At 33.2% G+C, this 27,870-nt stretch overlaps 1 long non-coding RNA gene across 2 annotated transcripts in view; it reads left to right on the top strand.

Annotated features, from left to right (window-relative positions):
* The window catches only part of LOC140446865 (uncharacterized), a 374,692-nt gene that overhangs the window by 25,906 nt on the left and 320,916 nt on the right, over positions 1-27,870 (top strand). For both annotated transcript variants that reach the window (XR_011951527.1, XR_011951528.1), the window contains exon 2: positions 12,639-12,933. This is a non-coding gene — a long non-coding RNA (uncharacterized lncRNA). The remainder of the gene's footprint in view (positions 1-12,638; positions 12,934-27,870) is intronic.

Genomic DNA, 27,870 nt, shown 5'->3' with positions numbered 1-27,870 from the left:
GCAAGATGATATTCGCAACCTCATAGACAGCATAAGCCGACGTGTACAGTCAGTTATAGAGGCTAGGGGAGGCAATACAAAGTATTAAGTTATTTTTTAGTAGTTTTTCTTTATTTGCGTACTTAGGTTAAGTCACGTTTAAGTTGTTTTCTTTATGTTTTGTTATTGTTACCATTGTTCATTAAAACCAAGATCATGTCGTTGCTTTTAATCATTATTTAAATACAGTGCTTCTGGGATATCGATATGGCATTCCTTCGATATCAGTCACCAAAGCCCCCATCGTCGTATTACAAATTATTACAAAAGATAATGTTAATAATAGGAAAAGTCGTAAATTGACGGCGGCAAAGTCATTTCGCTCCTAAAAATGAACCAATCCATATTTTCACATAAAACATAATACTTAGAAGACATGGTTGCAACCGAAAAGTAAGGTTTTATGAAAATCCGCTAACGGAATTATTCCACAGGATGTTTCAAAGTTAGGATAAACAACCACCTTTCGATTAACCTTATATAATAAATCAAATACAAAATTTTAGTAAAAAACTCAGTATACTAAATTAAAATTTATAAATTTTTACATAGTGTTTTGAAAAAATCATCAAAATAGGGCTAAAAATAAAAAGATTGAAATACTTTGAATTTGACCAAAATTTTCGCCGTTGCGCTTTTTCTGCATCTGAGTGTAATTACCTTAACAGAAGAAATCACAGAAACTTTTGCTAACCTTTATGAACAAAACACTACCACTAACAACTACTCCCCAAGTTTTCTTCAATATAAATTAATTTAGAAATGTCACTAGAAGAAATATAAGATGTACTGTTTGACGTAAAAAAGTGTTCTCCAAGTGAAGATGATACATCAATAATAGAATCGGACACCTGGAATATGACATTAATACTCATCACATATTTATAGACTACAAAGCAGCCTTCATTTTTGTGAATAGCTGAGAAGTGTTCAAAGCAATGAAAGAGCTAGGAATACCAAATCAGTCGCTAAATTTAACAAAACTAACTCTTGAAAAAGTTAAATATAGAGTACCAATTCAGGGGGAGCTGTCTGAACCTTTTAAAACAAATAATGGGCTGCGCCAGGGAGACCCTCTCTCCTGTATACTGTTCAATCTGGCTCTGGAAAAAGTAATACGTATGTCACAAATCGCAACCACTGGTTCAATATATAATAAATCAGTGCAAATCCTGGCCTATACTGATGATTTCAATATTGTTGGGAGAACGGAAAACCTTGTACGAGAGGCGTATGTAAAATTAGAAAGAATCAGCTACAAAAATGGGTTTAACAATAAACACCAACACAACGAAGTATATGAAAATAAGCACGCAACCACAAATCCTACGACTTGTTATAGAAAACGACATTATCGAAGCAGTGAACGAATTTGTATACCTGGGAGCGCTCCTTAACACTGAAAATAATACTACCGCAGAGATAAACCGCAGACTTTGCACGACCAACAGATGCTCTATTTTGGGCTCAATTTCCTCCTTAAATCCACAATCATATCGAGAAATACAAAAATAAAACTCTACAAAACAATAATACTATAGTCCTAACATATGGTTCAGAAACTTGGACTCTAACAAAAATAATGAAAACATGTTAGGATGTTTCGAAAGAAAAGTACTAAGGCGAATTTACGGAGCAGTGAATAAGTGTGGAGAAGACGATACAACTTCGAACTGTATAGAATATACCGGGAACCTGATATCGTAAAACATATGAAAATATAACGTCTGAGGTGGATAGGGCATGTAATGCATATGGAAAAAAATGACCTAGCTAGAAAAACGGGGACTAGAAACTAGAAGAGGAAGACCCAGAACAAGGTTCCTTGATAACATCGAGGAAGAATCCTGAGGAGGCTAGGACCCACGCAGGATTGTAAAGTCAAAATGATGATAATGAGAAACTTCGGAAGATATTATTAGGTATACTTTTTTCAACACAGAATCATAGATGGCTGCACATACAACTAGAAGTATATAAGAAAAAGCCTAAAAAAGAGGAGTCATTCGGGGCCAGATTGTACTAACAAAAGTAACTAATATCAGATGTTACCTGACATATACCTAATACTGGAAAATTCTTTTTAATTAAACATGAAGTCGTTTTTGAGATTTTTCTTTTGAATTAAATTGCGTCACGTTTCCAATTCAACGTCTCAGATGAAAGCTTTGTAGAAATGTTGTTTAATTTATTAAAATTTAATTTTTCTCTTTTTGCTCGAAGACCTTTTGTTTTAATTCGTGTTATTTGCTCGGGTTTCAAATAAGATGGAACTTTGGTTGAAATCTCCTGGAAATCCGTGAAAAAATGTAAATAATTAAAATGCTTTTAGGTTTTGTTGTTTCCGGGTGGAAAAAGCCGATTAAAAATTTAAGTGATCCTTAACTTAGCATACAAAGGTATTAAAGATTAGTTGGTACAATTGAATATTCCGTACAATTGAAAAGTTAATTTCATGTGATTATTATTGTTCATAAAAAGTTTGTCTGTAATTTAGTTATTTCTTTAAAGAATTCTAATTACACTGTTTAATTCGTCGAATGCGTGGAAAAATAGGTTAAAGAGATTTTCCATTAATCTGAGTACAGAAAAAGAGGAAAACAGACAAAAGTATGAACAATTAATTAAGTACGCTAAGAAATTTTTTTTAATCCCTATATGTTTACAATCTGTACCAACAACCAATATAATATATATATATATATATATATATATATATATATATATTACAGGATCCAACTTGTAAATACAATACATTTTGGAGACTGCTACCGCTGTATTCCCGTTCTCCTCCGCCAATCCTCCCGGTCCAAGGCATGCTTCATCCTCGATGCTCATGTTTCATTCCATGAGCATCGAGGTCTACCTCTTTTTCTTCTTTCAGGGGCTTCCATCTGTGAAGTTTTTGGGGCCAAAGTTCGTCAGCCATTCTCAATAGGTGTCCAAACCATTTTAAACCTCTTCTTTCTATTCTGTCAATGACCGTTTCTGTAGCATTCATGTTAATTCTTATAGATTCGTTGGTCTGCCTTTCCAGCCTTGATGTTCTAGCACTTCTTCTCAAATAATTCATTTCAACTGCCAACAATCTTTTCTTCAGGTCTGCATTAATTGTCCATACTTCAGAGCCATAACAAAGAACTGATTAAAAAAATTTATTTAAAAATCCTTTATAAAAGGTATATAATTAAAACACACAGTGTGTCTAAGTGTACATGTTTTGAGCCACTAAATATTTGGGTAAAAACCCGTTAAATGTTATTTTAAATTAATTTAAATTTAAGTTACATTATTGGATCTCATATGCTATGATGTTAAAGTTGCAATTGGAATTGATAACATGGCAATAGCATATGAGATCCAATAATGTAACTTAAATTTAAATTAATAACATTTAACGGATTTTTACCCAAATATTTAGTGGCTCAAAACATGTACATTTAGACACACTGATGATGGAATATAGATCCCGAAAACGTTTTGTGATGTAGCCCGATTGGGTGTTTTAATTATATACCTTTTATAAAGGATTTTTAAATAAATTTTTTGTGATACATGGTATAAATCCAGAAAAGAAAAGAATTGGAACTGGAAAAGAACTGATTCAACCAGGGTTTGCCCTATTCTTTTTTTGTTCCTTTTGGAAATGTTGCGATCCCACCATAAGGAGTTCAGACATCCTACAAGTTTACGTCCCTCATTAATTCGGTGTTTAATTTCGGTTTCTCCCAAGCCGTTCTTATCAATGAGTGCACCTAAATATTTAAATTTTTCCACTTGTTTGATTTCCACGTCCTCGTCTATCAACACTTCACACCTTGTATCTGAATTGATAACTAAATATTCTGTTTTCTTCGTGCTGACTTGTAACCCCCATTTTACATATCCTCTGTATATACGCTTTATTGTAAATTCTAGATCATAAGAATCTTGAGCTAGGACGACTTGGTCATCCGCAAAGTTCAGGGAGAACAGTACGTCATTTTCTATGGGGATTCCCATTCCCTGGCAGTGGCAGCCATTTATATATAAATATAAATTAAACAGTAAGGGTGATATACTGCATCCTTGTCTTAGTCCTTTAGTTAATTTTATTGGCTCTGATAGTCTATTTCCGATTTTTAGGTAAGTAGTGTTATCGTTATCCCTGGTATGGACGAATGCCGGGTTGTTTTAAAGGTTGCCACAATTTAAGTCTTGGAACTGTATCATACACCTTTTCTAGGTCGATGAAGACTAGATGTACTTCGGTACCAACCGCTATTCTTTTTTCTATTAATTGTTTGAGTATAAACAACTTATCAGTGTAAGATCTACCAGGCGTAAATCCACTTTGGTCTTTGTTAATTAGATGTCCTACATCATCTTGTATTTTTCCATTTATTATCTTTCCAAACAATCTTCCAAAAGTAGGTAGGACACTTAATCCCCTGTAAAAGTTAGGATCTTTTCCATTACCCTTTTTAAAGATGAACACTTAGTGAGCGGTTTTCCATTCAGATGGTACTTTATTTTGTTGGCAGCATTGATTCATTGGAAAAGTTATTCGTTCTATTAGGAGTGGACCTCCTGCTTTAAGTAACTCTACAGCTATATTGCCAGGTCCTGGAGATTGCCCGTTTTTCATTTTAACTAACGCAGTACGGACCTCGTTGTTAGTAGTATTAATGTTACTATTTGTTTGTCACTTCATACTGTATTCCTCTCCCATATATTCCAATCTGGACTCTTGGAGTAAATTTATATAGTGATTTTTCCACTTTTATATAGAAATTAAGTTGCTTAAGGAGTTTTATGGGTGTTTTTCTTTAGATTAGTGAGTTCTCCATGCTTCCGTAGACTGAGCACCACCAATTAAATTTTCAACTTGGACACATTTTTGTTCCCAGAAATTGTTTTTTGCTTCTTTTATTTGATTGCATACTTCTCCGTTTTTCCTTTGATATGTTACTCTATTGCTAGATGTTTTATTTGTTAGCCACTTTTTTCTTTTACGTTTTCTGTCATCCATGGTGGTTCGTGGTGTTTTTTGTCGTTGTTCTCTGTTCCTAATACTTCATAAGCAATTTTTTATTATCGTTTTGAGGTTGTTGTATTCTTGTTCTACATCCATATTTCTTTCCATCTCATTTAGTTCCTTTTCTAATCTAGATTGAAAAAGATGTTTAATACTTGGTTGGAATAAAAGGTGCAATTTATATCTCTCCGTTTTGTACTGTGTAGTATTGTTTCTCTCTTTTTCGGTGTTCTGTTTGTAGTATTGTGTAAAGGGGCACAAAAGATTAGCTAAAAGAAAGTAGTGATCTGTCCCACAGTTAGATCTTCTTTTTACTCTGCAGTCTTGGTATTTAAATTTTGATTTCTGTCTCACTATTATATAATCTATGATCGACTTCTGTTGGACTGTACCAACGATACAATAGGTAAATGATTGTAGCAAATAATTAAGGAACAATCCACTGATACGCTCCTTTTTATTCTAAACAATCTTATTAAACTACATTTGGTATTTTAACGAAGGGATTGGTATTCACTTCACTTCACTTCACTTCACTTTAGTATCTGTATGTCATTAGGAACGAAGCGTTTCAGCCTGCGTCTCCACGAATCTCCACGGATCAAAACCGGCTTCACTAAATTGTTTTACATTAGCCATAAAAAATTTATTGCTGGACGAAGCCATAACTAAATGACACACGTGCAAAAATTGTGAAGACAAATTTTTCCTGCAAACTTAAACTTAAAAACACTTTTCTAAATTTCTGCAGCTGAGTCCACAACTTGTTTACGGAGATTAATAATAATAACACTATTATTATATTTAATTAGAAAAAAAAAGTTTTGTTTTACAAGTACAAGTGTATTACAAGTGACAAGTAAGTCATTAGTCATCAACAAAAAGAAAACGTGTTGCCAACATACATGAAATAATTATAGTACTGAATTGTACAGCAGCATTCTGCTGAGCGTGAGTTCCAATTGCTTCCTTTTTGTGAAGATATGTTTTTTCCGTGTAAGTCTTTTGTCCAGAGGCATATCTAGGTATTTGTCATCTTCTGTTTTTTTGGGAAAGTTGCTAATTGTTAAGGATTACTGGTGGATAGTTGTCTCTGCGGTTTGTGAACGTAATATGTGCCGACTTACTTTCATTTATTTTGATGCGCCATTTCTTTAACCACCGCTGGATATCATTTCTCATTCTATATGCTATATCAGCATTCTCTGGAGTCGATGTGAAGCTATAATTGGATTGGAGTGTGATGTCAAAAATGGCGGTATCCTCAGCATATGTGGCTATAGTGGAGTTAACTGTCGTTGGTAAGTCGCCAGTGTATAAAAGGTACAGGACGACTCTAAGCACACTGCCCTGAGCAACTCCAGTCTGGACTGGATGGAAGCTAAAGTATTCTTCATACTGAGTCACGAAGAATTGTCGATTTTGTAGGTAAGATTAGAAAATCAGGAAAAGGTTAATACGTAGAAGTTTTCTGATTTTATAGAGGAGGACTGTATGCAAGTAAAATTTGGGCTGCTAAAAGTGTAGTTTGCAGGAAAAATTGTGTTCACAATTTTTGCTCGTGTGTTATTTAATAATGGCTTTGTCCAGAAATCAATTTTATATGGCTAATGTACAACAATTTAATGTAACCGGTTTTGATTCGTGGAGATTTCCATTGGCAAGAATATTGAAACGTCATGATATTCTTGATGTCATTTCTTAAGAGAAACCTGCTAGCACTGACGATAAGTACAAAGACTTTGTTAAAAATGATTCAACTGCAAAGGATATTATTGTTCAGTTAGTTGGGGATAATGTTTTGGAATTAATTAGAACCCAAGAAACTTCAATGGGAATGATAGAAGCTCTTAAAGCTATTTACGAAAATACAGGACCTCAGTTTCGAGTACAAATTCAGAAAAAGTTAAGCAACTTAGTTAAAGAAGACGGCAACTTGGGTGAGTTTTTGGTGGATTTTGATAAAACCTTAAGAAAAGTCAATGATGAAGGAGGTAAAATATATGATAGTGAATAGACGTGTACTGGCTCATTGGCCAGACATTATCAAATACCTGTCACTTGTCTAAAAATGCCGCAGAACAACACCGTTTGTCTCTAAGGCCTTGATTAATCTTTTTTGTTACTCTGAAATCGAATTGATGCTGTCTGAAACCGAACTGATGATTTCTTAATATCTGGAGATTTTTCAATATGGGTTCTAATTTTAGGAGCAAGCGCGTTTCCAGTAGTTTTCCTGGAATTGACAACAGACTAATTGGTCTATAGGAGCCGGTACCATTCAGAGATTTCGTAGGCGTGGATATGAGAATAACTTTCGCTAGTTTCCACTGTGTCGAGAAGTAACCGGTCCTTAAAACGGAATTATAAATTTGTGTTAAAAGCTTTAGCCCTTTGGTGGGTAATTCTTTACGTATTGTAGTTGTAATGAGATAGAAACACTTCTTTGGGTTCATTTTAGTGTTAATGGTTTCTTCCTTGGTTGATTTTAAAATTTGGAAGTGGGAGTTCAAGCTGGAATGCACTTTCCAGGATGTTATAAATATCATTGTCTTCCTCGGAATTCGCCTCGAGGGATGCGGTTGAATGGTTAAAGTGGTTAATAAACGTTTCAGCCTTTTGCTGGTTAGTTCTGGCCCAGTTACCATTTTCCGTACTGATTTAGGGGGATTAGGAATTGTGCTGTATTATTTTTTTTGTAGCATTTCCTAATGAGTGTTCAGCTGACTCGGTCGCCGTTTCGTTTTTACGGTAGTTGTTAATGCTCAAATTCTTGTGTTTGTTAAGAGTTCTTTTTAGTTTCATCATTGCTCTGTTAAGTATAGCCTTTTCTCATGCTTATCTTGTTCTTTGTCAGGTTTTCCTGTCTCCTTTTAATAGCAATTTAATCTTTAATGCGTGTTGGTAAGTCATGGTTATTGTAATACATATTTTTTCTTTGATTAAGCCTAGATTGCCGTGCAGCTAGCTGAACTGAACGGGTGAAGTGTTCTACGGCTGCGTCTATTTGGAACTAGTTTTTAGTGGAATATTTAGTTGCAGTTTTTCATCAAAGATGGTTCTAAAGTAGTCCCAGTCAATAAAGTTATTACTGAGAAACGTTGGATTATTTCTTATAACTGCTTTAGAGTTTACCTTTATTAGAGCAGGTGAGAATAAAACCTGACTTTACAGACGAAAGTATTTTTGGGATGCTTTTGGTAACATAGAAATCGAGCATGCCAAGCATTTTGTTTCTATCAGTAGACCAATACGTAGACTCTCCACTGGACCGGTGGTTAAGGTTGTTATTTATATATAGCTCTGAGGAGTTGTCTTCCTTTAGGGTTAGATCCCCAAAAGCTGTGTGGAATTGTAGTCACTCCCGGCAAGAAATCTGTTATCAAGGTTCTTAAAATTCTTCAAACTCATGAATTCGAGAAAGCAATAAAGAGGAGCAAAAATGGAAAAGCTCCTGGATGGAAAAGATGAAAATAACACGGAAGTTATAAAATACGGACGAAGGGAACCAAGGAAGAAAATAATAACAGTATTGAAAAATGTAATAGGGAAAGAAGAGAAGTTTCTAGTGGACTGGTAGATAGACACAAAAGGAGAGATCAAACAATTTGTGAAAATTCGATGTTCATAATGTAATTCATGTTTATTTAATTATTAAAAAGAGGTATTTAATTAGGATACATTTTTTATTGGGAATGTTTTTTTATAAAAATATATTTACAAAACTTTCTATGCAATATGATTCGTTAGTTTAACAGCTAGGAACAAGAAAGAACTGCAATAGTTGATTAATGATTCATGTTTACAACACCTTTATTACAAATTATCAAGTTACAAAATATTCAATGAGCAATTGTAAATATTTACTGGATGATACGATTTTACATCGCTGTTAATACGACAGCTTTAACAAATAGATAGATAATTTAATATTGTTTTAATTTTCTTGCAACTAAATGGTTAGTTAGAGGGCCCGTCGTCGAAAAGTTTATAAAAGATACTTTGGGTATCGCTTCATTAGGCCAAGTCTCACACCGTTTCTCTCTGCGACCTTTTTTGGTTCTGGGGCGGTTTTCTATATAATTAAAGAGAATAGTATCTATAAATTTTCGGTATGTCGTAAAATGAAGCGATATTCAAAATTTGGAGAGAGTATCTCATAAACTTTTTTGCCGATGGGCATTCTGACTAGGTACATTTGCCTTCTCTCGTTTCATTTTAGCTTTTTCTTAAAAAAGTCTTCTTTTGCATGCCTACAAATATGATTGGTTAAATATTTACATAAAAATGCAGCAACATACAATACGAGTAAAGGTATAGTCAAGTAAAGCGACAGTTAGAATGCAGTGTTGGTCTTAAGGCATCTCGTGAATTCTTGATCGTTGTGTCCCTCCATTCCTTTTTGACTGAAGCACCGACGTTAGTCCATTTGTATAAATAAGGTTTACATTATCCTTCTCCCTCGATGTTTTTATTTGTCTGAGGTACTTGTGTCTCCAGGATATGATATCTTTTCTTTCCATCATTATCGAATCTCGACCTCTTTTATCGTATTCAAAACTCATGTCATTTAGTAGCCTACGAAACATGGTTTTTGAAAAAGCTGGAAGGTCCTCATCATCCTTCACTTTGTTTATTATGTAAAGAATATTTTGCCTACCACATAGGGTATTACTATAGGAGGTTGAAAATTGAAGACAGAAGTTACTGGGGTGGAGATAGGACAAGCAAAATAAACGAAACTGTTGCGAACGGCTCTCAGGCTTTATTTGGCTTTAACTGGGTCGTGGATAAGTGAATGAAACAATGGGATTGGATTGGGGCAACTACAAAATGAAATAAAGTTGTACTTACATGAATCTCCTGGAACAAATAAAACACAAGAAGGCCCTCTAGCTATTTAAAATGGGACGCCGCTTTGAAGAAACTTCCTGCTGGATGAAAGAAAAAGGCTCTTCCCTCCTAAAAAACTCAGAACGGATTTAGAGACTTTTTTTTAAATAAATAAACAAAATGGTTTAGTGAAAAATTTACAAAAATTTATTGTTGTCTTACCACAAACAGTTACAAATATAGATGGCAATACAAAAAAATTCTATATAATTAGTTACAAAGATAAATACCAAAAATAACAAAGAAAAAACACTTACCATGTCCTATCAGTTTTACAAACCCTTGAAGTTGGAAATACAATAATACTTACAATTGTTACTGGGCGATAATTTGTAGCAGAAATAAACTATTACAAATAAAAAAAATATCTTTAAGTGAAACTATACATAGAGGTTAACCTTTTTCTAAAAACAAGACAAAATCTCAAATATGATTAGATATTTATCAAATGTCAAAAATAGTGCTAGCTGTCATACATCAATACTAAATCTTAAACTGAGAAAATGACAGCCTAGCCACACCCTAAGATCTACAATTTTAAATATTACAATTTCTTTACAAACTTTTATGAAGCAATTATTATTAGAAAAAAATGTCTATTTTTACTTTAAAAGTTCAAACAAAAAAAGTTACCTGGATTTCACTAAAATGCCCTTTAAGATTTCTGGGGTTGGAAACTGGACTTACATTGGACTTTAGAATTTCTGCCACACAAAAAACTGCATCTCACACTGCGAATTATGTTCTGAAATGGCTTCTTAGTTAGGACAAAGCAAATTTGAGGTTGAAATTGGCACTGGATGCAAACCATGGACTCAGCTTCTTAAAAAACAGGAATAGGTACACCTGGACACAATGGCAACATGTGGTTATCCATCAAAGCTGTTGTAGACGCCGTTTTACAAATATCTTAGATGAGAGACGGCCCACAACAAAAACCAGTGATTACTCTTATCTAATCAGACACATTATGTTGAGCAAAAATCACTTTTTTTTTAACATATTTGCCGGTTTTTACCGACTCAACTAAACACGTCTGTTTACAATGGCCAACATTTCAAACCTCACTTAAACTATTATGAACTTTACACTGCTATACATTTTCCATGAAAACGGACGAAACAACGGAAAAACTTTACAAATTTGACGCAAAATTTGGACCAACACTGAAGCCAACCGCCCCTGATAGCGACCTCAGCGAGAGTGATCTAATTATCTTTGGAATTCATTCGCCCAACTTGGTATAAACAAAACATATAAACGGGAATATTTATTTGAAACGCAGAATATTAAGCAGCTTCGATAAAAGAATACCTAGGAAATACCCATCTATGATATATAAACAACTTTAAAATCGTTTATATCAACTCGGCGAGGCAAAGAGGAATTGAAAGAATATTTCGGTGTTTTAACTTGTACGAAAGGAAATAGAAATACACCGAAATTATTCTTCGGTATTTTAATACATATACGAGGGGATTTCAATATATACCAAGGAATTTACAAATGCTACAATTATACTGTCGACGGTTGGTGGTATGTTTTCCAAAAAGAAAATCATGGACAATTTTTCGTATTGGAGATTTCACTCCTTCATCGTAAGTATTCTCACGTGAATTGGACTGAAAACTGTGTTTTTTCCTTTTTTGTACCGGTTTCAGTTCGCCTTACTGGGCCTCTTCGCGGATGTCATAAATTTTGCAAACACTCACACCGCACATTTTCGAAACTTTTTCCACAGTAATAGTCAAGCTGTCACCATTTTTTAATTCAGATGATAGTTTAACACATTTAATACCACACGTTTTACTTGCACGCTAAGAGTCATACCCTGTTTGAAATTCACGAGAGATACTGGCAACGGCTCCATGATTTAGGTACTTATATCCGCTTGCGAAAATTAAATACAACTGAGCTTTCATAGTGTTTCAAGTTTTTGGTCTAATGGCCAGTACCCAAATCGATAAAGAGACATGTTTGCTTTGCGTAGACAATGGAAATTCAAACTGATTCGCTTCGCCTAATGACTTGATAATTATATTTATTTCCCAAAGAATTTGTTTTCAATCGAAGTTATTGAAAATTTATAAATATAGATAAGCTATCGACAATGAGTTTTTGATTCATTTTACTTTTTTTATAGTATTTTTCTTCATGTTATTGTTTAGTTCGACAATATAACTCTCATATTATACATCGATGATTGAATCATGCTTTAGTTGAAACAATAATTATAGTCTTTTATACAACCGTGGGTAATTGTTATGCGCGTATATTCCAGTGCTATGATTCTTAAATCAGGTCCTGATGCGCCGCTCGGGTCAAACCAGCATTGTCTATCTTACCTGCACTTCATTCTAACTGTGGCTTCTACTATAGATCGTAGGTCTAAAGATACTGCCAAATTATTTACAGTTATGAAGAACTTAAAATATGATGTTGATACTTGAATGTACTTTTTATAATTCTTTACAGAGATTAACCTTCCTAAGCTTTTAATCCAAAGAAATTCACGTTTGTATCAAATTTGATCAATTTTTGTATCCTTCTTGGAAATTTTGAAACATTTTATCACAGCTTATTAAATAACGAGAAATATCACATTTTTCTGTAGTTTTCTGTAGCAATGACATCATACTATTATAAAAACACTACTTGTTACTTTCTAAATAAAATCCACTTGTTACAGATACCAAGGGCAGTAGACCCCTTCGTTCAACTTCTTTGAGAGCCTGTTTGTAATTAAAAAACTTCAGCCCATTAAAAAGCTTCATAAACACCAATAGCATGCGGGCGTCAGTGCCGTTCGTGTTGTGCTTGCTCCTAGCGATGGTGGTTGTCGCTAGTTCTGATGAGATGGCGCATCTGTCATTCGGAGGATCGAGATGTCCTCGGATGTGTTCGTGTGTTGGTACAACTGTAGATTGCTCCAGACGAGGACTCACCACCGTGCCCAGAAACATTCCATTGGATACCGAAAGACTGTAAGTAAAAGTAAATTATTTTATTAATTTGATTATTGTTTTGTATTGAAGCTAAAATTGTTTTATTCGACATTTAAAATCTTTACCAATAAGCTTTATGTTTTATTTAGAGAATAATCTTATCAAACAATATATTTCACTTCATATAAACTGTTGGGAGTCATTGTACCTAATTTATTCTATTTAATTTATCGAGTACATACTAAAACTTAATTGTTGTATTTCTTGACAGAAGTACAATATTTCTGATTGTTATAAAATGTCACTGTTGCTGATCGTTTGTTGATCTCTACACAACTTTAAAAATATTTATTTATTTATTATATAATTTTACCTATACTCTGAATACCCTGAGAAGGAATTGTGGAGGGTGAGTCATACATGTAACGTGTTATCCTGTATACGAGGGATACGTGATATCCTGTTATCCTTGTATCAAGAAACATCCTCTAATCTGTTTTGAGTTGCCGTAAACAAGGTTATTATTACCAATATGATCGCCAACGTTCGATAATCGGACTGAAAGAAGAAGAATGGGACTAAACAGCAGTTAAAAGTGTAATTTTCATTACATTCCATACTATAACAACACCGATAAGTTCAAGACAGATTGCAGAAGCCATTCGCATGTTTTTAAATAACATTTTTGCCGATTGGCTATTTACTTGCTATGTACACTAAGATATTAAATAATATCAGATCATTTAATTTTTAACCATCAACAAAAATGTAATATGATAACAAGTATAAACTCGATGGTAATACGATCTTCACAGATATCGCCGTCACAGCACATTATTTCCTTGTTGATAACAGTTTTTAGATAACATGAATTATTTTTCAATGATATGTGTGCATTTAAGAAATTAATTTACGTAAAAGCTTTAATCATAGGAAGTCATGGAGCTATATTCCTTTAATAGTAAGGCAAGCTTTGGGTAATTAGGAAATTCACAGAACGACAAAAGTACATACAGATCACGATGGAATTAATTTCTAATAAAATTATTCAATCCTAAAAAACTAACGAAATATCAACGCCGCTGGCGTTGTGGAATTTTCCTACACTTGACAGTTTTAAAATCAGTTCTTACCAATAGATCACCCTCTCTAATAAATTGTTGGACTATAGCATTTATTACTTAGTGAATGTTTATTGAAATGTCCAGAAAATTTGTTCGCGAAAATAAATTTTATTGTTCGTTGAAAATTGTTGTTTAAGCATAAATAATTCTGCCGTTTTTTATAGTACTATAAATGATACTATTTTATTGAAGGGTTCCTCCGTCAATTACTCCTCTTTGAAAATATTATTATTAGTTATCGTCCGTAAGCAATTTACAAGGTTAATGTTTCTGTAAGTGGACCCGAATAGCATAAATTAACACTATTGTTCCAAGAATACATTGACTCTACTTTTTAAGAGTGTTTTAAGACGAGAAACAACATTATTGGATACTAATAGATATCTCAAATAATAATATTGTTTTCCGATGTAGTAATAATCTAAACAAACAAGTAAATTAGTAGCAGGGACACATTGCTTTTTAAAATGTAAACATGTCTGCCTGCTTTTTAAAACACTCATCCAGTCAGGTCACTTAAGGAACTTAAAATATCGCTTAGCACCAATACCACTTTATTAGTCTCATTATTTTACAACATCCTGTTGCACAGAAGAATTTGTTTACCAACTTCTTAGGGAGTACATTGTACATAAATAGTTCATGTTTCTTTCTTTCGAATTTTAACACACAAAAATCTTGTATATGATTTATTTTTAGTGTGAAAATTTTCTGGTTAATAGTTTTCTTTATTACATACTTTGTTATTAGGCCAATAAGATAAGAAACGCCGAAAAAGGTTCTAAAAGGTATACGAGGGATAGCTGATGATAAATCGTTAAAGATGTACAGCTGAGTTTGCTTTGTTTTTTTAAACAATCATGAAAAAAGAAGAGAAAAACGGTTCAAATAAAAGTTGTACATCTTAAAGAGTTCTTTAATTTTCAAGTTTCTAAATTAAAATACATAAACAATTCACCCAGATAATGGCAGAAAACCCTTATTTCTGTAGTAATTTATAAATGTTCATAACTTTTTTTGTGTAATGACATGTAATATAACTACTTGAAATTATGGCAATTAATGAGTTATTATTATCTCAGCTAGATCGACCAAATAATTTATAAGTTATTCAATTTGTTTATCTCTGAGAGCGATTATTTAAACAACTGTAATATACTTGCCAAACAGTGACTCTAGAAGTATTTAGCCGATCGCAATCGATTCTTTGAGCCTTTAATTTCAAGATATATAATAAAAAAATTTTAACCGTTTGAAAAAGGGCTGACTTTTTAGCTTATAAACATTTGTAATAACTTTGATATTTTTATGTTACGCGTTTGTAAGTGAGCTTCCTAAAACGATGGTGAAAATACACTACCCTGAACTACTATCGTGGGGTCAAATTTGACCCCAGCACTTGAAATTTTGTACCCCACTGGTAGACAGTTTGGCAAACGATCTTGTTATGTCATGTATTCTTCCAATTACTTACGTAGTTTAGCATGCCGCTTAGTAGCAAGCGATCAGTGGGATAGTGCACACGTGCTGTTGAGGTCCGGTCGGATTTGACCCCACCATAGTAGTTTCATTATTATTATTTAAGATAATACATTATAATGGCTTTAAGAATTAGCGGAAGTACGGTGACAAGTGATAATGTGACTGTAATAGTGACTCTAATACCAGTGATACTGACGGTCAAAGTGAACACTCGGATCACGACACAGATTCAGAAATTGACTTATCAAGCGACGAATGTGAAACAGCATCTAATAAGGAAACAACTTTTTACTATAGACGAAACAGACATAAGTGGGGACGAAACAGCCATAAGTGGGATAAAAATGCTCCGGCACCATCAAAAACTCGCGTACAGAACATTATTACACACCTTTTTGGTCTTCGTGGACCCGCCTTAGAAACAAAACCACCCAGTCCACTTGAATGCAGGTCGCTTCTTATAACTCATGACATGTTGGCCTCTATTCTAGAGGACACAGATTTTCATCTGTGTACTCTACCGGGCTCAGTGTCAATTATGGGGATACCTGTACATTTGTCGATCATGTAAACGAAGGTGAGATTTTTTGTATCTTACCTTTCAGGTGTACTATACTCTAATTATGAGAATGTCGATTCATTATTTTCGACAAGTGTTTTAGGTAGGCGAATTTTTCGTGCTACAATGTCAATAAAACGCTTCTTATTTCTTCTCACAGCAATAAGATTTAACAATAATGAAACAAGATAGCAAACGAAGGCCAGTGGAGATCGACTTGCAGCAGTGTCCTATTTGTTTAACTGTTTCGTGTCTAGCAGTATAGCAAAATACACCTGTTCCGAATATGTTACAGTGGACAAGATGCTGGTTGGGTTTAGAGGTAGATGCCCTGTCCTGGTTTACAAGTTTACCAGCTTACAAAAGTAAAACGAGATAATGCAGTTAATATTAGAAAATTAATAGAAAAACATTATGATTTAAACTGGAAGAGTACTAAATAATTATGCAATTTTAAACACGTTTTAGAATGAGACAACTTTGGAAACCATCCACCTGCAGACAATTAGATATTTGCGCCCTTGTAATTTTTAATTTTTGAGTCGGTTGAGATCCTGGGCCAATCCTACCCTGATTTTTTAAAATTCTATTTTCAAGAAATTTGTTCTGTCAATATTTGAGTTCTAGTTAGAGAAAATAATGAGATAGTGGATACTTTAGCATTTCATTCGGAAGATAATTTTACAAAGTAAGCAAGGAACGAAGCAGATATATATCTTTCGAAAATTGTTTGTCTTTACTTTAATTAGATGCGTTTTAGGAGAGAGAAAAGTTTTCGAGGGTGGTTTTATTTATGGTTACGTTTGAAAGCAGTAAACTTTTGAACTTTTTCTTAGCCATACTGATTTGAATTTTCAAAATGATATAATTTTTGATATAATCCTAGCTTAAATCGAGATATTGAAGCATATATTTGCGATATCAAGTTTGTTAAGAAATTATTTATATTGATCTGGTTTTTATATCCTTACGGCAATCTATGAGGTCTATTTCTGTATATTCGATGCTCTCACCGTTTTGTACCTATTTTTGTAACTTTTTAGATCCATTCAACTTTTTCTCAGCTATTCAATAATCTGATAATGGTCCTCAAGATTTTTTCTATTTGATCTAAATCCTTTTATTATGGCAAGTTTTTCAGTTCTTTAACTTCTAATTTTTATTAAGGTTATATTCTATTAATACGTACATTTATGTATTTACGGGTTAATGGTTTGGGGTTCATATTATACATACATAATCTTTTATGAGAACAACACTGATTTTTTCCGTAGCAATACCGCTCGTTCCTAGAAGGAAACCACATTAACATACGCGCAAGTGAGCGATACGGCCTTACATACATAATCTTAGTGTGTTCTCTGTAGTTCTTTGCATATTATTTATTCAAAATATGGATATTAAAACGAATGACTACTTCATTTGAGTCGAGCACCTCTTAGGTTAATGTTATTAGACAAGGTGTGGTTGTGTATAGGGTGTGTTTTAGCACACCAACACATCCTCTTTAAAATCGTTGCGTTGCCGCGGCGATATACTTTATTGAAGTAGCCGAGCAGTGGCGGCGATTAATACATATTTGGAACGAGTTTGTGATATCGATAGTTGATTGCAGTGAATGCCGATTTCATAAACGAAAGGTAGCGAGTACGAATAATTATATATATGAAGCTTTAACATTCAAAATTTGAAGGAAAATTTGCAATCTCTTATAGTATATCTGTATAGTATAGTCTGCTGTGCTGAGAAAGTTCATCTTCTTCTTCTTCTTCCTCGTTATAAGCAATTCTGCTTATTCATTGGCGGATTGATACCTCTATGGAAGGTTGGCACTCCATCTTTTGCTCGGTCGTCCGATACTTCTTCTACCGATTGGTGACTTATCTCTTGCTATTTTGACGACAGGGGCTCCTCCATTCTGCTTATGTGGTTATTCCATTATTTTTTTCTATTTTGTGTCCATTCATTTATACACTGTACGTTACCTTTTCTTCTGTCTTCATTTCTCTTTCGATCTCTCAGCGTATTTCCTGTAATTCTTCTCAGTCGTTTATCTCTGTCGTTTCCAGTAGCCTTTTGAGGCATATGTCATTATTGGTCTTACACTGGCTTTATAAATTCTTGATTTCATCTCAGTGTTAATGTGTCTGTTTCGCCATATAGTGTTATAAAGGCATCCTGCCAGTCTATTTGCTTTTTGTACTTGATCTCTCACTTCTTTGTCCAGGTCTCCATAGCTAAACAGTGTAATTCCTAGGTATTTCATTTCCATTACTTGTTCAATACTGATGCCATCAATTTCTATTTTACATCTGGTTGGTTCTTGGCTGACTACTATTATTTAAGTTTTCTGAGATGAGATTGTCAAATTAAATTCTTTCGCTCTTATGTTAAATCTGTGGACCAGTCTTTGCAGATTATCTTTATCTTGGGCTATCAATATTGGGTCGTCTGCGTAACAGAGTATTTTTATTTCTTTGTTTTCCATTCTATATCCTCTTCTCTTGTTAACGCTTTTGATGATTTCATCCATGATCAAATTGAAGAGCATGGGGCTCAATGAATCCCCTTGTCTTATTCCGCTGCCTATTTCTATAGGTTCTGTAAGTTGTCCATCTATTCTGACTTCCATTTTGTTGTTTTGGTAGATGTTTTCGATAATTTTTATAATATTTAGGGGAGCTTCTCTATTATACAGAAGATAGATTACATCTTTGAGTCTTACTCTGTCAAACGCTTTCTTTAGGTCAATCAGACACAAAAATGCTGCTCTATTATACTCTAGTGATTTCTCAGTCATTTGCTTTATAACGAATATTGCATCTGTACACGATCTTCCACTACGAAAATCCCGTTGTTCATTTGCTTTAGCGTAGTATTTAACAAGTTTATAGGTACCTCTGTAGTGTTCTGGCTGTTTTTTATCTCCTTTTTTGAATAGTAGAATTAGTTCACTCGTTCTCCATTCTTCCGGTATTTTATTCTGTTTTATAATTTTATTAATTAATGTTGTTAATTGTTCTGTCATTGCTGCTCCACAATATTTCAGTAACTCGTTTGGTATGCCGTCTTTACTTGCTGCTTTTCTGTTCTTCAGTTTTTCAAGTATTTTCCGAACTTTCTGTACATTTATATTAAGTTCTTTGTCGTTTGTTCTTCCTCTGCATATAGCTTTTTTAGGTAGTCAATCCTCGTATCCTTTTTTTATGTGTTTTGGTTCTATTAGTTCCTTTACCTCCGTTCTTTGACCTATTATGAAGCGCCATATTTGCTTTTGCATACCGTAAAAATCATGTTCTATTTCTTTCGAAAAACGTTCCCAGTGATTATTTTTTATTTTTATTACAAGTGCATATGTTTCGTTTCTTGTTGTTTCGTTTTGTCTTGTAATTATGGTATGCCTCTTGTGTTTTGGTTGACATGTATTTCAAGTAAGTTTTTTTCTTTTCTTTACATTTTTCCTTCACTTCTGTACAAAACTATGTAGTTCTTCGCCTTGGGAACGATTTATTTTTATTTATATGTCTTTCACCAAGAACTTCCTTGGCCGAGGCTAAGATACTAGACTTAATTTTTGCCCAGCTTTCTTCGTCTCCATCACTTTCTGTGATATACGTATTTTTGCTTTTTCCGGTTATTCTTTTTTGGAAAAGTATCTTGTGGAGTCATCCTGTAAGCTTTTGACTTTTATCGTTGTGGTGTATTCTGGTGTTTTGTTATCACATATATGTGTTTTCATTTGGATTTTGCACAATACCAATCTATGATCGCTTCCCATTTCTGCTGATGTTAGTGCTCTTACATCCAAGATTTGAGAGTGCTGTAACTCTCTATTCGATAGAATATAGTCTATCATAGATCTTTTTCCTCTACGGTTTCAAAAGTGTATTTGTATTGTTTTTTGTGAGGGAAAAATGTATTATTAATACGTATCTCGTGTATGCTGCAGAGGTCCGTCAGAAGGTCTCCGTTTTCATTTCTGATATTTTCGTTATATCGCTGTTTTATTCCTGGAACTATATCATCCAACACGGGCGTTACAATCACCCATAATGATTATATATTCATCATTTGGGGTCTCGTTTATTACAGTCTGAGTGTGTTTGTAGAAGTTTTCTCTTGTAGTGGTATTTTTGTTGTTCTCTGGTGCATAGATTGCTATCACATTCAGAGGTATATTTACATTCTTGTACTTGGTGTAAAAGGCTGAGAAAGTTAATGGCAAATACCCCCAATGTTTGAAACACTGTGGAAGACAAGCAAAAATACGGTTTACTAAAGAAGTTGAAAGCACTGACTTTGGCAAGATATTAGCTCAATACCTTCACTATTTCATGTAAGTTGAGTTCTGGTTGGTGAGATTCTCTTATTGGCGTTGGAGTTAATTTTCTCTTTGTTGTTTTTGATGATTCAAAATCAAGTTCGGTGAATATTTTTGAGTCAAACGGTTATATACCAGTGGCTCTAAAGCCGCTTATGGCATTTGCAACCCCTTGTAGATTGCAAGTATATTTTACCAAAAATGGAGGCTATATTATGTAGACTTATAGCTTTAGCGGGATTACAAAAAGAAATATGGAGAATAATCAAAGGACAAAAAAAAGAGATGAACGAAACACATTCAGAACTAAACATGCTAAGATTACTTTCGATCACTATTTGCTAAAGCTGACGATAATGAACCACCAACATAAGAGGTGATGACAAACGAAGAAATAAATATTGAGGAGGAATAGGTAAAGAAAGGATTAAGGAAAATAAAAAATAGAAAATCACCAGGAGAAGACAGAATACCGAACGAACTCTTAAAGTACGGAGGACTAGATCTGACCAAATAACTATTAAAACTAATCCAAAAAATAATAGAACCAAACAGAATTCCTCAAGAATGGAGATCAAGCATCCTAATACCTCTCTTCAAAAAGGGAGACAAATCGGACCCGGAAAATTACAGAGTAATTAATTTATTAAACACAACACTAAAATTAACAACCAAAGTGATAACAAATAAACTGAATGAAATTATAACATTAACAGAAGAACAACAAGGTTTTAGGCCGGAAAGATCATGCCTGACGCTATATTTATAATAAGGAAAGTACAAGAGAAATCATTAGAATACAACAAAACCGACATATCTATGTTTCGTGGACCTTAAGCAGATATTTGACCTGTTTAAATTAAAGGACGTTATCCACTTATTGTACGCAAGAGAGATACCTCTAGGAATAAGCAAAACGATCGAAAATGTCTACCAAAACAATACAATAAAAGTAAAAGTAGAAGAAGAACTAACCGACCCTATTGAAGCTGGCAATGGGATAAGACAGGGGGATTATTGGACATATTACACGTGGAGAGAAATACACCTTGCTCCAACTGATTATGCAGGGAAAGATCCAAGGAAAGAGAAGCATAGGGAGGCGTAGAATGTCATGCGCAACCTGAGAGATTGGTACGGATGTACATCAAATGAACTTTTCAGAGCAGCCGTCTCAAAAGTCCGAATAGCTATGATGATTGCCGACCTCCGCCGCGGAGATGGCACTTGAAGAATTCCCTGAGCCCTATGTTGTTCAACCTGATTATGGATGAAATAATAAAACAAGTAAGAACTAAAAAAGGATACCAAATGGGAGAAAAATAACTTAAAATAATCTGCTATGCAGACGACGCAATTCTACTCTCTCAAAGTAAAGATGATTTACAACGTATGCTGCACCAATTTAATATAACCGCCAGAAAATTTAACATGTTAATTTCCCCAAAAAAGAAAAAATGCATGGTTACAGCAGCAAATTTACTAAGATGTAAATTGGAGCTGAAGGGTCAGATAATAGAACAAGTGATGGAGTTAAAATATCTAGGCATCACATTATCTAGCTACGGAAAGCTCGAAACTGAAGTGAAATATCTATTAGGAAGTTATCGCTCTCTGCTATACTCGTATGTAGTTTTCAAAGGTCCATATAGTGAAACATCCAGTGGCTGCATTCTGTGACTTGTATGGGGCGGAAATCCGATCACAGAAATAAAATTGTCTCGGCACAAGTTAATAGCTTCTTGGGTGACATGGCTAGCGTGTTTGTTCATTAACAATAGTAATATATTGTTCTAACTGGGTCTAGCATACTGGATAAAGTGGTGTAGGTATTTTATGAAATTTTCTGAATTCATCCAACCTGTTTCATGTGCAACGCCAAGGAATCCAGCTGGTTGCATTCTCACTTTTGGGAAAATTAAAAATGGTGTTATAAAATTCTCACTGGCATTCATGCAACAGACGGCTGTTACATTTGTACTTCTTTCTGCCGATGACACTTTTACAACGCGACGTTTTCCCTTTGGTGTTATCACTTTAGGATTCTTAGTAGCAACAGTAGAAATGGGTACACGTAAACTCATCACCAATTACCATAAATACCCTCGTACATAGTACAAACTCATCACCGCCATAAAAGTAGGGTGTGCAAAATAGACCCTAAGAGATTGGTAAACTGATCACTGGCCTACCTGCACCCCGGATCAGGTATAGACCATAAAATCCCAGCAAACGGCTAGTTTTTGGTAATTTCACAGAATAATCCAATGTCCTGAGCCAACGCGGACAAAAAAATAATGATTATCAATAATTTCAAATTTCAATTGAGAAAGACTCTAAAAAAATCGAATTGCCTTTTGTGGACTTGTGCGACGAAAGGGTGTAAGGCTAAATGTCATACAACTGGTGAGTAGAAATTTTATACCGTTTTTGTTTAGTTGTTTCGTACTGGTTTTCGCGAATCATCCTGATCAAACAGAAAAAAATCAGCGTAATTAAGTTCTTTAAGTTAACTGTATAAGATATTTCTTGTAGGCAAGGCATATTACTTTGTTGCTGTAGATTACCTTTTCTGATATTACATTTTGAGATTTCTAATTAAATTGTTAAAGTGTTAAATTGTTATATATATATATATATATATATATATATATATATATATATATATATATATATATATATATATACATGTATATATATACATATACATGTATATATATACATATACATGTATATATATACATATACATGTATATATATACAGGGTATTCAATTAAGTCGGCACCATATGTGAAACCTTTTTATTTTTAGTTTTATGAATTTTGTTATATAAAATAATTATGTTACATAAAAAGTTTTGAATGATCTAAAACCTAGAATACTATCAGATATTAAATTTTTTTTAGTTGTATTAAAGTTGATTGAAGTTCTAAATCGTTCAGAACTAGAGAATAAACTTTTTATCATAAAACTAAAAATAAAAAAAATTTCCATATGCTACCGACTTAATTGGACTCCTTATATATATATATATATATATATATATATATATATATATATATATATATATATATATATACATATATATATATATATATATATATATATAATATATATATATATATATAATATATATATATATATATATATATATATATATATATATATATATATATATATATATATATATATATATATATATATATATATATACTGAAAATGCGATAAACGCTTGCAGTCAACGCTGATCAGTTAGACTACAAAACACAACTATTTGGATGTGCAGCTGAAGATAGGACAAAGAAGTACTCTTTTCAGTCTACCAAGCTTTCGCAAATCTTTATTTACATCATGGATTACAGAATAAAATTTATCTTACACTAATTGAGGTTAGTTGTCATGATGTTTATAAAATGAAATGAACAACTCATCTAACTCCTACAAATAATGGCGAAAACTAACCAAAAAATGTAAAAAATTTGCTTTTAAAAGCATTCTAATTGTGGGATCTTTGTACAAGTCATTGAATGATAAAGTACAGGAAACTGTACTTAAGTATTTTGATACATTCTGTCACAATAAAATGCATTGCTGATTACTTCAAATTTAAAAATTTCCGCCAATGATGCCATAAAATGTAAAGCTTTGCACGTGTAAAAAATTAAGTTTCCTTCGACTTCAATGCACTAATAGCACACTCAAGTTTTTAGCTTCTCCTATTTTTTAGACATTTTATATTTACTTCCTGTCCAAAATCGTCTATTATTTTCAAGATAGTCAAATAACGCCAAAACAGTAAGACTTAGACCGAATGTATGCTTAACAAAGTATCTCGAGAATGCAATGAGAAATATAAAAATGCAATGAAAATCAAATAACAAAGTTGGGACTACTTCCGATATAAACAAAAATAGCACATGTTGACAAATATTTTCATTTTAAAGTTCCCTATCGAAATCCTATGTAACTAAATTTTTTGATCTCAAAACCATTTAGATTGGCAGATACGTCTAATAGGCCACACCGTGAGACATATTAATATCTCAGTTAAATTTTAAAGCAACTTGCTTAAAATAATTTCTGAATTTATTAAATTATCACATAAACGAGAAGTATAACAGGTAAGAGGCAATCTTTCGCATTAGAAACCAGGCAAAAATCCCGGTGATGAGTTTACCTATCTGCGGTGATGAGTTTACCAATCTCCAAAGGATGCCGGTGATCAGTTTACTATATCTCCGAGGGTCTAATAATTTTATGGGGGGCTATATAGTGATGAGTTCGTACACGTCCGTAGAAATACCGCTTTCATCAAGGTTATAAATTTGGTTTGATGTAAAATTGTATTTTTTTTCTAATGTCTTTTAATGCATTAAATAACTGAGAAACATTTTGCTAATTGAAGGACATAAGCCTTGCAATAGACGTTGACTCAGGCGTTCTTAGGAATAATTGGTATTTTTTCATAAACCACTTAACAAAATATCGACCAGGCTTTCTTTTTGGCTTTGTTGAATATATTAGAGATTTCACGTGTCTCCGTGTAGTCAAAAATTATTCTACTAAACTGTTCTTTGGTAAAACCAAATGTACGTTTATCAACATCAATAATATATTGTCGCATTTCTTCTATCTGTTCATCAGAAAATGTATTTTTGAAACGTCCTGCGGTGGACAGAAAAATTTAGAAATATATTCTTATGAAAGAAAAATGATTCGATAAGAGGGCGAAAAATAAATTGACTTTTTTTTTACCGCAACAGGGATTACAACCAGGACCTTTGGTACAAATCCCAGTTTCTAGACAAGAATTTATTTTTCATTAATTTTTGAAATTGAAATTTGAAATAGATTATGGCTTTTTAGTAAGCAATACTTCTGAAGTTTGAAATTCAAGACACTATACATAAAATGCGTGAACAGAATGAACATATTTCTGTAGAGACGGTGACGCAGCAAGGCAGCAAGTAGTAAAGTGACGCAACAATTTTGGAAACATGGCAAGAAGTATTGAATATTGCTACTCCTGCAATTTGGGGAAAAAGTCTGCGGAAATGTTGGCACTTTCAGATAACGAAAATAAAAAGGATTTGTTTGGCAAGATCAAGAAAACTAAATAACGTGGTATTGGTTAAAGGGGACGAAAGCTATAACTCAAGCATCCAATCTAAATGAAGATACCGACGACAGTGATTATGAGTATGGTTATAATTCTTGATTACACTGTAAGATAATACGATTTCATTTTCTCATTAAGAAAAATTTTAAGTGGGACTGTCATTATTTTATCACTAAATACTTACACTTATCTTCGACAGTGCTTCAAATATTGGGAGAATTTGCTAAATTTTCTCAGCATAGCGGACCGTTTACGTCAAAGATTCATCTTTAATCCAAAATAGTCGCAAATTTGTGAAATATACTTTATATAAATACGTAATAATCATTTTAATCTAAAATTTCCCCACTAAAAACCAAAAATCTTTAGTGTGCCGCCTTTCTTTATACCATGGCGTATAATGTTTCTGTCCGAGATATTAATGGTGTGCATGAAAGGCATGAAGCTCAAAAAGTTTTATGATGTCTCGTAACTTATCTAAATTATTCTAAAAGTTGAAAATTGTTCAGACTTGCTTAGAATACTTTAAGTTCATTGCTTTGCAATAAATTACACCTATAACACAAGCCGATCTAAGAAAGGCGTCAATTACATGTATTCTGGAAAGTTTAAAGTTAGAAGGAGACATATATGTAGACCGTTATTATCCAAAAATGACGTTGAAGGCGCCGATCTTGTTTTTTGTTTTGTGTTGCTTATCATTCAGAGCGTCTAGATTACTTGGTGTGGTTAAAGTTATCGGAAACTTGTGTGTATATATCTCACCGATACCAGAAACGGACACTCTTATAATTTTTGGCAAAATTGCCTACTTACACGTTTTATTTTTTATTGTACATTTGTCAATTATTTGAACTTGGTAGAGGGTTTATAAGCATGTTTTGAGGAAGTGTTTTTTACAAGATTTTTATTTCAAGAAAATTACATCGACATAATATCTAAAAAATTACATTTACGCAATTATCAACGAACGAAAAACAACAAAATTGTTAGTAATCACTTACTTGTCTAATTAATACCATATTACCTAGACGAGTCTATTTCTCGTGATACTGTCAATAAAATTCATACTTTCAGTTTCATTAGAATCTGATCCAAAGTTCCATTAGATGTTCAAAGTCTTCTTATTTGTTATTTCGTCTTTAAGTGAACAGTGGACTTTTATGAGAATCGAACTAAGCACTGAGTCCTGATGGAATCCTACTTTCATATCAAATTTATTAGCCACTCTTACACCTGTCCTGACACTAGTTGGTACTTCACCACTAATATCCCAAATAATTTTCATACTCACCAGAAACTCCCTTCTTATTGAATGCCCAATCTCGAGATTTTCACACGCCTTCTCAAGATCAAAGAATACCTTATCAAAGTGGTGTTTCGATGTTCCGAAATTGTTCTATCAGCTGCCTTATACTGAAAATTGCTACTCTTATTAATGAACTTTGATCAAATAAAAGGCAGATATCGAGCACAGTTTAATAATTAAATCTTGCCCAAGTACTTTCGCTTCCTAGAGCATCTTCAGGGGCATTTCGTCAATTTTGGCTTATCCAACAATCAAAGAATGTCATAAACATAAAATTGTACGTTACACTACACTACACAAGGACAAACAGTTTAAAATTTTAAAAAATATTCGAAGCTACATTGTGGTTGGCATCAGGAGAGAGTTGGCATCATTCTCTCTCCTTTTTATACAATATACAAAAAAAATTTATACATGTTTTTCAAGGTTCTAAAAGGTATAGTATGCTGATGGCAAATCCTTGAAGAGGTACAGCTTATTTTGCTTTGTTGTTTTTTAATAATTATAAAAAGTGAAAAAGTTATAGATCTTAAAAAGTTCTTTATTTTACGAGAAAAACCGTTTTAAAGAGACAGCTGACTTTCTAGCTTATAAACATTTATAATAACTTTGACCTTTTTTTTATGTCACGCGTTTGTAAGTAGGCTCACTGAAAAGATGGTGAAAAAACACAATCTTAAAAAAAGGAACCTTCAATGACCAATAGGAACCAAGATGGCAATTTTTTTCTTAAAATCATGTTTCTATTGTTTATTAACATTAAAAGCTGAAAATTAAACAACTAATAAAAGGAGGCCTAGATTTGATGATCCATTTTATAGATGGCATATACTGAGAAGGAATAAAAAGGTATAACCCGTTAAAGTGATGGTACTCGTAAAATATCGCCTATTTTAACTCCGTTTTTTTTTTAGAATGGAACTTCAAATTGGAGCGCGCTGAAAAATTGCAATATCTCGGTTTCTATGTGTTACAGAAGCTTAATTTTTTTAAATTGCAATAGCTCAATAAAATACCAAGAACTGTGCTATTTTCATCTCCCAAAAAATCTATCTATTAATT

The sequence above is a fragment of the Diabrotica undecimpunctata genome, chromosome 7, assembly GCF_040954645.1.
Source record: "Diabrotica undecimpunctata isolate CICGRU chromosome 7, icDiaUnde3, whole genome shotgun sequence".
Taxonomy (NCBI): domain Eukaryota; kingdom Metazoa; phylum Arthropoda; class Insecta; order Coleoptera; family Chrysomelidae; genus Diabrotica; species Diabrotica undecimpunctata.
The sequence above is the reverse complement of the archived record's forward strand: the minus strand, read 5'-3'. Positions and strand labels throughout refer to the sequence as shown.